This window comes from Thalassophryne amazonica, chromosome 9 (assembly GCF_902500255.1).
Source record: "Thalassophryne amazonica chromosome 9, fThaAma1.1, whole genome shotgun sequence".
NCBI lineage: Eukaryota > Metazoa > Chordata > Actinopteri > Batrachoidiformes > Batrachoididae > Thalassophryne > Thalassophryne amazonica.
In genome coordinates, this window is record NC_047111.1 from 15,386,294 (window position 1) to 15,394,976 (window position 8,683).

The window sequence follows — 8,683 nt, forward strand, 5'->3', positions numbered from 1 at the left end:
AAGAGGAGGTACTGCTGGCCCACCACCAGAGGGCGCCCTGCCTGAAGTGCGGGCTTCAGGCACGAGAGGGCGCCGGAGCAACCGGGAGTGGCAGCTGTCACTCATCAACAAGCACCATCTGTCACTCATCATCATCAACCACATCTCCATAAAAGCCGGGCAGCATCTTCACCTCACTGCCGAGAAATCGTTCTACCCAACAGGTAAACAACTCAGGCTGAAGTAACACATTAGTAACGTCTTTTGCTTCTGTGTCTAATAGTATTGTTGCAGATGTACCTGTTTGTATGGAGTAGTCGTGTGTGGGGAGTTGGCGTACTCCGCTCCTCGGTTGGAGGCGACGAACTTTGCCGACAGGATCTGCACGTAAACTGTGATTAAGAGGTGGAGGTGTTTCCCACCCGTTTCTGACTGTTTGCTGGGTGTGCACACACCCACCATCACCTGTCTGTTTTTTCTGTCAGTAGTACTCGATCTGACAGCAGGAGGCAGTGGCCACCTGGGGACTCAGCGCTTGGTGGCTCAGGAGTGCTCCAGATCCGTTGGCAGTGGAAGACGTGTGGAATCCGGCTTTCTCTGGATGGGCGTCTTCTATCCTATCCTATTGTCTGTTGTTCTGTTGTGCACATTCACAACATTAAATTGTTGTATTTTGTCTTATTCCATTGTCCGTTCATTTACGCCCCCTGTTGTGGGTCCGTGTCCCTACACTTTCACAACACTCAGTTCCCAAAGGCTTATTGAGTGTTGTTAGAAGGAAAGGTGATGTAAAACAGTGGTAAACATACCACTGTCCCAGCTTTACTGAAACTTGTTGCAGGCATCCATTTCAAAATGAGCAAATATTTGCACAAAAACAATAACGTTAATCACTTTGAACATTAAATATCTTGTCTTTGTGGTGAATTCAATTGAATATAGGTTGAAGAGGATTTGAAAATCATTGTATTCTGTTTTTATTTACATTTTATACAACGTCCCAACTTCATTGGAATTGGGGTTGTTGTTGTTTGTATTAATTTACAGACTTCAGTCATTAATCTTTTTTTTTTTTTTTCTGGTAAAATACATATTATTTGTTCTTTTTTTTTTATCCATTCCTGTAATTCAGGCATGATTTTTCCTGCAAACATGGCTTAAGATGTTCAGCAGCATGGGCTCATCATTGTTTCATTTTTCATTTCAAAATTCTCCACACATTCTCACTCAGGCCAGTTTTTGCAAATTTATTAAAAACAAGAGCAATCAGAATTTTTTTTTTTTTTTTTTTTACATCAGCCAGTCTGGATCCGGATCACCTTCAAAATTCAATGGAGTCTTCCATGCCTTAATATCTATCTATGGTACAAATTTAGTGAGAATCTGTGAAGAAGTTTTGACGTAATCCTTAAAAGCCTATATAAAGTGAAATCTTGATCCAGAATCCAGATCAAGTATTTTCAAATTCAGTAGATTCTTTCATGACCTAATATCTATCTGTGGTGAAGGTTTTGTCAAAATCCGTGCAGGAGTTTTGATGTAATCCTGCTAACAGACAAACAAATAAATAAATAAATAGCAATGATTTTATTACATCCACCAACTGAGAAATCTCATGTACAAAAGTATTCACAGTCTTTGCCATGAAGTTCACAGTTGAGCTCAGGTGCCTCCTGTTTCCACTGATCATCCTTGAGATGTTTCTGCAGCTTAATTGGAGTCCACCTGGGGTAAATTCAGTTGTTTGGACATGATTTGGAAAGACACACACCTGTCTACATATAAGGTCCCACAGTGGACAGTCAGAGCACAAACCAAGCATGAAGTCAAAGTAACCGGTTGCAGATAATTGCTGCCAAAGGTGCATCAACAAAGTATTCAGCAAAGGCTGTAAATACTTGTGTACATGTGATTTCTTAGTTGTTTTTTTAAATAAAGTTGCAAAAAAAAAAAACCCAAACCAAAACAAAAAATCGTATCATCATGGAAAAAGTGAAATGCTGTGAACACTTTCTGGATGCACCGTAATTTGTGCAGAATATGGTTTTGTATCACCTTGTTGAAAAATGCATGGATGTCCCTTGAAAAAATGTCATCTTGAAGGCAGCATGTGTTGCTCTAAAATCTCACTGTACTATTCTGCATTACTGCTGCATCACAGAGTATAAATGACCTTTATCAAGGACACTGACACACCTCCAGTCCAGGACAGACCCTGGATTTTAGACTTGTTGCTGATCACAGTCTGGACGGTCCTTTTCATTTTTGGTTCAGATCACATGGTGCCCATTTCTTCCAAAAAAGATCTGGAATACTGATTCATTTGACCGCAATACTGAATGTCCAAACTAGATACCTGTGAGCCCAGAGAAGTCGATGCCATTTCTGGACAAGGTTCAAATTAAGCTCCTGTTTTAAACAGTAAAGAATTAAGTGGCATTTGTGAATGTAACTTTGTATTATATTGCTTGACTAAGGTTTTCCAAAGTATTCCCTTGCTCATGTGGTTATATCAGCTATTGATGAATGCCAATTCTTGATGCAGTGCCTTATGAGGGATCAGACATCACGGTTGTTCAACTGAGGCCTGTGCCCGCCCATTCCCTTTACACGCTGTGATTCCTCTAGACTGTATATAATCAGTGGAATTAACTCTTCTGCACCATAATCTGTGTGAAGATCTTTGTGCAGTCGGTGTGTGAGGGTTAGTTTTGGGACATGAGAGGTTAGAAATGCTGGTGGCTCATTTGCCTTCAGGTTCTCTGTTCTTTATGTTCAATTATGTCACAGAGACTGTAGGCTGATGAAAGAACAATGTTTACATCTGATCACACACGCTGAGGAGTGGATGAATAACTGAATGCATTGTGCTGTCCAGCAGAGAGAGAGAGAGAGAGAGAGAGAGCATGCCCATAATCGGGCTGGCACAGAATGGAGAATGTTTGATGCCGCGGTTGTTGCGTTGTTCTTTGTGTGTCACAGTTGCTCTCCTGTCATCTTACGTGAACACTGCAGCCAACCAGCTGATGGGACAAACACTATGATGAAGTACTGCTGCACTGCTCACCAGTGTCAGCAAACAAATACACTTCATTCTCTGTACACACCAGAAGAAGCCTGACAGTTTTATAACAGTCTACAACATGTACTCAGTATTTATGGGTCAGTCAGGGAGAGTTTTAGATCAGACATTTATAATTCCGATCCCCAGGGACCTCTAACCTGCACATTTTTCTTCTGTCCCTGCTCTGCCAAAAGGTGATAAGTTCATTCATATTCGCACAGACAATCAAGACCTGATGAGTTAACCATCTTAGGGAAGAGCAGAGAGGAAAAATATGCAGCTTACAGGGTCCCCGAGGAACCAAATTAGGATCTGCTGGTATACATCATATATTACAGACAAGTGTCAATCACTCAGTGGTGAACAGTTCTACCCCCTTCGAGTGTGTGGTGTTCCACAGGGATTAGTACTGGGACCTGTTCTGTTTTTACTGTATATGATCTATATCAAACACATTTGCTGTTATAACATCTCTGTGTCTGTAACATCCAACTATATTTCATTTTGAACAAAAATTTTCATAAATGTTAAGCCTGGCTCCCACTGAATAATGAAGGATGAAGAAGGAGCCATGCATGGGTGTGGAGTGATTATTCAAAGAATGACCCACGTTTTCATCTAACACGTATCCACTACTAACAACTTCAGTGAATTTTCAGCTACTGTCAAGCATTGCTTGCACTGATGATAGTCGGGGACTTTGCACCTGATGCCTCAAACCTATCAATCAAAGTCTTTGTAGGTTCCTCAGGCTCTTGTTTTCAGTCCATCCAATGTAGCATTTGAGTTTTATTTTAGATTTTAAATTTTTTTGCAACATTTTGCTCTACAACCCCTGGCAAAAATTATGGAATCGCCAGCCTCTGAGGATGTTCATTCAGTTGTTTAATTTTGTAGGAAAAAAGCAGATCACAGACATGACACAAAACTAAAGTCATTTCAAATGGCAACTTTCTGGCTTTAAGAAACACTATAAGAAATCAAGAAAAAAAGATTGTGACAGTCAGTAACGGTTACTTTTTTAGACCAAGCAGAGGAAAAAAATATGGAATCACTCAATTCTGAGGAAAAAATTATGGAATCACCCTGTAAATTTTCATCCCCAAAACTAACACCTGCATCATATCAGATCTGCTCGTTAGTCTGCATCTAAAAAGGAGTGAACACACCTTGGAGAGCTGTTGCACCAAGTGGACTGACATGAATCATGGCTCCAACACGAGAGATGTCAATTGAAACAAAGGAGAGGATTATCAAACTCTTAAAAGAGAGCAAATCATCATACAATGTTGCAAAAGATGTTGGTTATTCACAGTCAGCTGTGTCTAAACTCTGGACCAAATACAAACAACATGGGAAGGTTGTTAAAGGCAAACATACTGGTAGACCAAGGAAGACATCAAAGCGTCAAGACAGAAAACTTAAAACAATATGTCTCAAAAATTGAAAAATGCACAACAAAACAAATGAGGAACGAATGGGAGGAAACTGGAGTCAACGTCTGTGACCGAACTGTAAGAAACCGCCTAAAGGAAATGGGATTTACATACAGAAAAGCTAAACGAAAGCCATCATTAACACCTAAACAGAAAAAAACAAGGTTACAATGGGCTAAGGAAAAGCATTCGTGGACTGTGGATGACTGGATGAAAGTCATATTCAGTGATGAATCTCGAATCTGCATTGGGCAAGGTGATGATGCTGGAACTTTTGTTTGGTGCCGTTCCAATGAGATTTATAATGATGACTGCCTGAAGAGAACATGATATGGGGCTGCATGTAAGGTAAAGGCACTTGGGAGATGGCTGTCATTACATCATCAATAAATGCACAAGTTTACGTTGATATTTTGGACAATTGAAAGGATGTTTGGGGATGTTTCAAGATGATAATGCATCTTGCCATACAGCAAAAACTGCAAAAACATTCCTTGTAAAAAGACACATAGGGTCAATGTCATGGCATAGGGTCAATGTCAACGAGTAGATCTGATTTGATGCAGGTGTTAGTTTTGGGGATGAAAATTTACAGGGTGATTCCATAATTTTTTCCTCAGAATTGAGTGATTCCATATTTTTTTCCTCTGCTTGGTCTAAAAAAAGTAACCGTTACTGACTGTCACAATCTTTGGGACATGTCCAGCTCTCCACAAGTTATTTTATACTCACTCGACTGGTAAGCACTGAAAGCCGAGATAGGCATGTCCCAACGTGTCCTCTAACACTCCGAAACAGAGGGGTTCCTTTGTCTCGCTTCATCAGCGAATCGGTCGTGACGCGCGAAGCCTCCGCGCGGCTTTCCATGACAACATCTCTTGTTAAAAGTGAAATCTGCCGGAAAATGGCTGATGTCCAGGTCTTGTGATAACCAGAGAAAGAGCACACGATGGTCTTGTATCCACAGAGCCATCAGCTTAGAAATGATCCAGTGGTTTGTGCCGCATCGTCGTAGCTCACAGCGCGGCGCACCGACCGTCCTTAAAGGGGTCCTTAAAGCTGTAGTTAAAGTCCTTATTCTCTGTGAAGCCCGTAAAATTTTTACTGAAAGCCAGATAAATTTTTCAAATGGTTTCTAGGTGCCAGTCTCTAACAGCTTCTGAAAAAATTCTGATGGAAAAAAGTCCTTTTCATTCCGCCATTTCCAGACAATGAAAATCCGACGAGGGGGCGGGACCACACCTTCCACAAGGCGTGCTCACAGGCGAATGATGTCACCGACAGGCGTGGAAAAACTCACGCATGCGCACGAGGGTTCAAGCATGTCTGATGTAAAAACATATGAATGAAATCCATATAGTTTTTGAAAAAATAAAAAGGTACGATACTTTATGGACAGACCTCGTATTTCTAAAATAAAGGCTGAAAGGAGCCACACAGCTCCAGAGGTTACTCCCTGCAGGTTCATCACTGGTGGGAATATTTGGGCAAAGTAGCCAAACGGTCTGATTGGCAGAATCCGATAACAAGAAGAGAGGCAGCGATCATTAAATCTCTTCTCATTTGTGTCTGATGCTGAATGTTTCCTTTGTCTTTGTGCATTTGCTCTGATGCTTCCTCTCACGGCGTGACAATTAAATTCTAATTTCCATGAATCGTAATGTCTCAGCATGGTCTAATTAACACCACTTAACTTTTTCTTCAATCACCTTCCCTCAACGTTACAGAAGACAAAGCTGCTGTCATCGGATTCTTTCTATTTGCTGACATTTCCAAACTAACAGCCTCAGCAGCTCTGGTGAAGTTCATGTGGTCACCTGAGGCCTATCGCACCAAGTTCAGACTGCAGAGTGCTCCAGGATTGTCCATTTACCATGGGTGAATTTATCCATGACTGTGTCATGAAAGCGCTAGTGCATATGTTACCATGGAGACATATCCTGTGAGGCCAGCCAGCTCCAGGCTGGGTTAATAACCAGGCTGGTACCAGTCATCAGCACTTACTGAAATTCCGTGACCATTATTCCAGCAATAACCACTCACGTGACATCATCTGGGTCAGGTCTGGGAGCACCATGCTGGTCCTGTGCATCGCTGCATTCACATGATGAACCTCCTTGGGTCCTGGAAGGCAACCATCCACAGGCAGACAACTGGTCCTTTGGAGAATGTGAATTGGTGTGAAATGATCACATCAAATATGACTGGGACCCTTCTACACTGAGAACATCTGAACACCAGAACTTGCTTGCAGGATATGGCTCCACCTTGTGGGAAGGGGAATAGAGGATGCATCATAGTTGGGGTGAGAACTGATGAAATCCCAGTTGTCAAGCAGAGTTACGGCTATCACAAGGCAACAAAATGTGAATGTGTCAAATACCACCAAAAACCTGGTATAAAGAGTGTTCTTCTTATAATATGTAGATACATCTTCCATAATATGCTCCGGTTGTACTTACAATCAACTTGAACAATACAAACATCACCTTACTGTTAGAATGCTTCACCTCAGGGAGCACTGGTGGCTCCTTTTCGCCCATACACTTCGATATTCAATTATACATGTGAAGCCAGGGAAAGAGCAGGAAAAAACATTTTTGAAACAGAAATCAAGCTGCTTGCATGTGATCACAGTGGTAGGATGACCAAAAACAAACAAACAAACAAAAAAAAACCAATAAACACAGTGAACACTAGGTGGCCACAGAAAACCCACAAGTAGTTTTGAACCCAACTATTCATAATGCCCATTCACTGACAGTGCTGCATGTTTCTTCATTAAAACATCACAAACACTCCTGGACATAAAGTTAACAAGCTCACCACAAGAACCAGTGCCAGACTATCCCAATAACAGAATAAGGAGGCAATTATTTGTCATTACATTTGTCTCAGAATCCTGTAGAAGAATTTTTAGGTCCATATTTGAACTGTGATGAACTATCAAGTGTCCTGATCCGAACTGTATGTCCTCTGGTTGAACTAGCAGGTGTTCAACCCAAAAAAGGGCTCTATTAGTCACTCAGTCTGTCAGGGGCTTTCCAAGGCCTTTTAGGTGCTTTCCCGCAGGCCACGTGCAGGGGCCTCAGGCCAGCTGCACGTGTGACTGAAGGTCTTTTAAAAAAATCAGTTGTAAATCCTTCATGTTTTAATGGGAGCATTTGTCACATTGAAATAATGGCCTAACACCTGCTTAGGGTTCACTAGAGGACGCTTCCAATAGAAAACCATGTCTTAGGAATGAAATAAATAAAAAAGTTGAAGGAGGAGCGATGCCCGCGGGTCTCCAATAAATAGACGAGCGCGGTTGTCATATTCAGTCTCTCTAGAGGACTCAGTTTGTCTAAGCTCTGTGTCGAAGGCTTAAATAAACTTAAAAACTCTGTGCATTTTATCTTGCTTAAGGCTGAATTATTCTAAAGTGTTGTGTCCTTCTCTAGCATATCACTTGCAATTAGTTTGTGTTATCTAAAAGACGACATCCTGAGAAGACCAAAAAGACGAGCCACGACAGAACTTGGCGAGCCAGCTTCAGGAGGGTCCAGGGGCATTCCGGCAGCCTGGGGCAGTCCAGCTCATCCCTCCAGACCGTAAATAACAGTGATCACGACTAAAAGGTAAGCAGAAACCTTTTATAATTTCTGCACGATCTGGAGGAGTGAGTCGGGATTTCCGCCCAAGTTGACAGGTGATATTTTTAATTGCCTCTTACCCAAAAGAACCTGGACTAAGAAAATTGATAAGAGACTAAAAAAAGATAAGATTGAAAATTATCAGGCCTTGTAGATAAAGAAAAAGGAAAAAGAATGTCTGTGTGAGTGAAAGGTCAGGAATGTTCATGAACTCTGGTGCGGAAAAGAGTGCGTGAAGAACTAACCTGGATGCTTGGGGAATAATTGGTGTTGAAATTCGTTACTAACGTGCCGGCTGATAGCATGCGCTGTAGGGGTTAATTTAGGGGAGTATACTGACAAATAGATACAAGGTAATACAAGGTTATTTAAAGAGTTTAACAGAGACTGAAGTGAAATAAGTGAGAAAAAGAGTTTAACAGAGAATACGTGCAGAGGAAGCACAAGATAAGCGCCTGAGGGGGCGCAGTAGAAATACCGTACGTGATAAAGAGATTTAAAGAGAAAGTGCAAAGTAGCACAGCTGACAGTAAGTAAAAGAGCTCAATAAAGGACGTCATTTTTTAAGA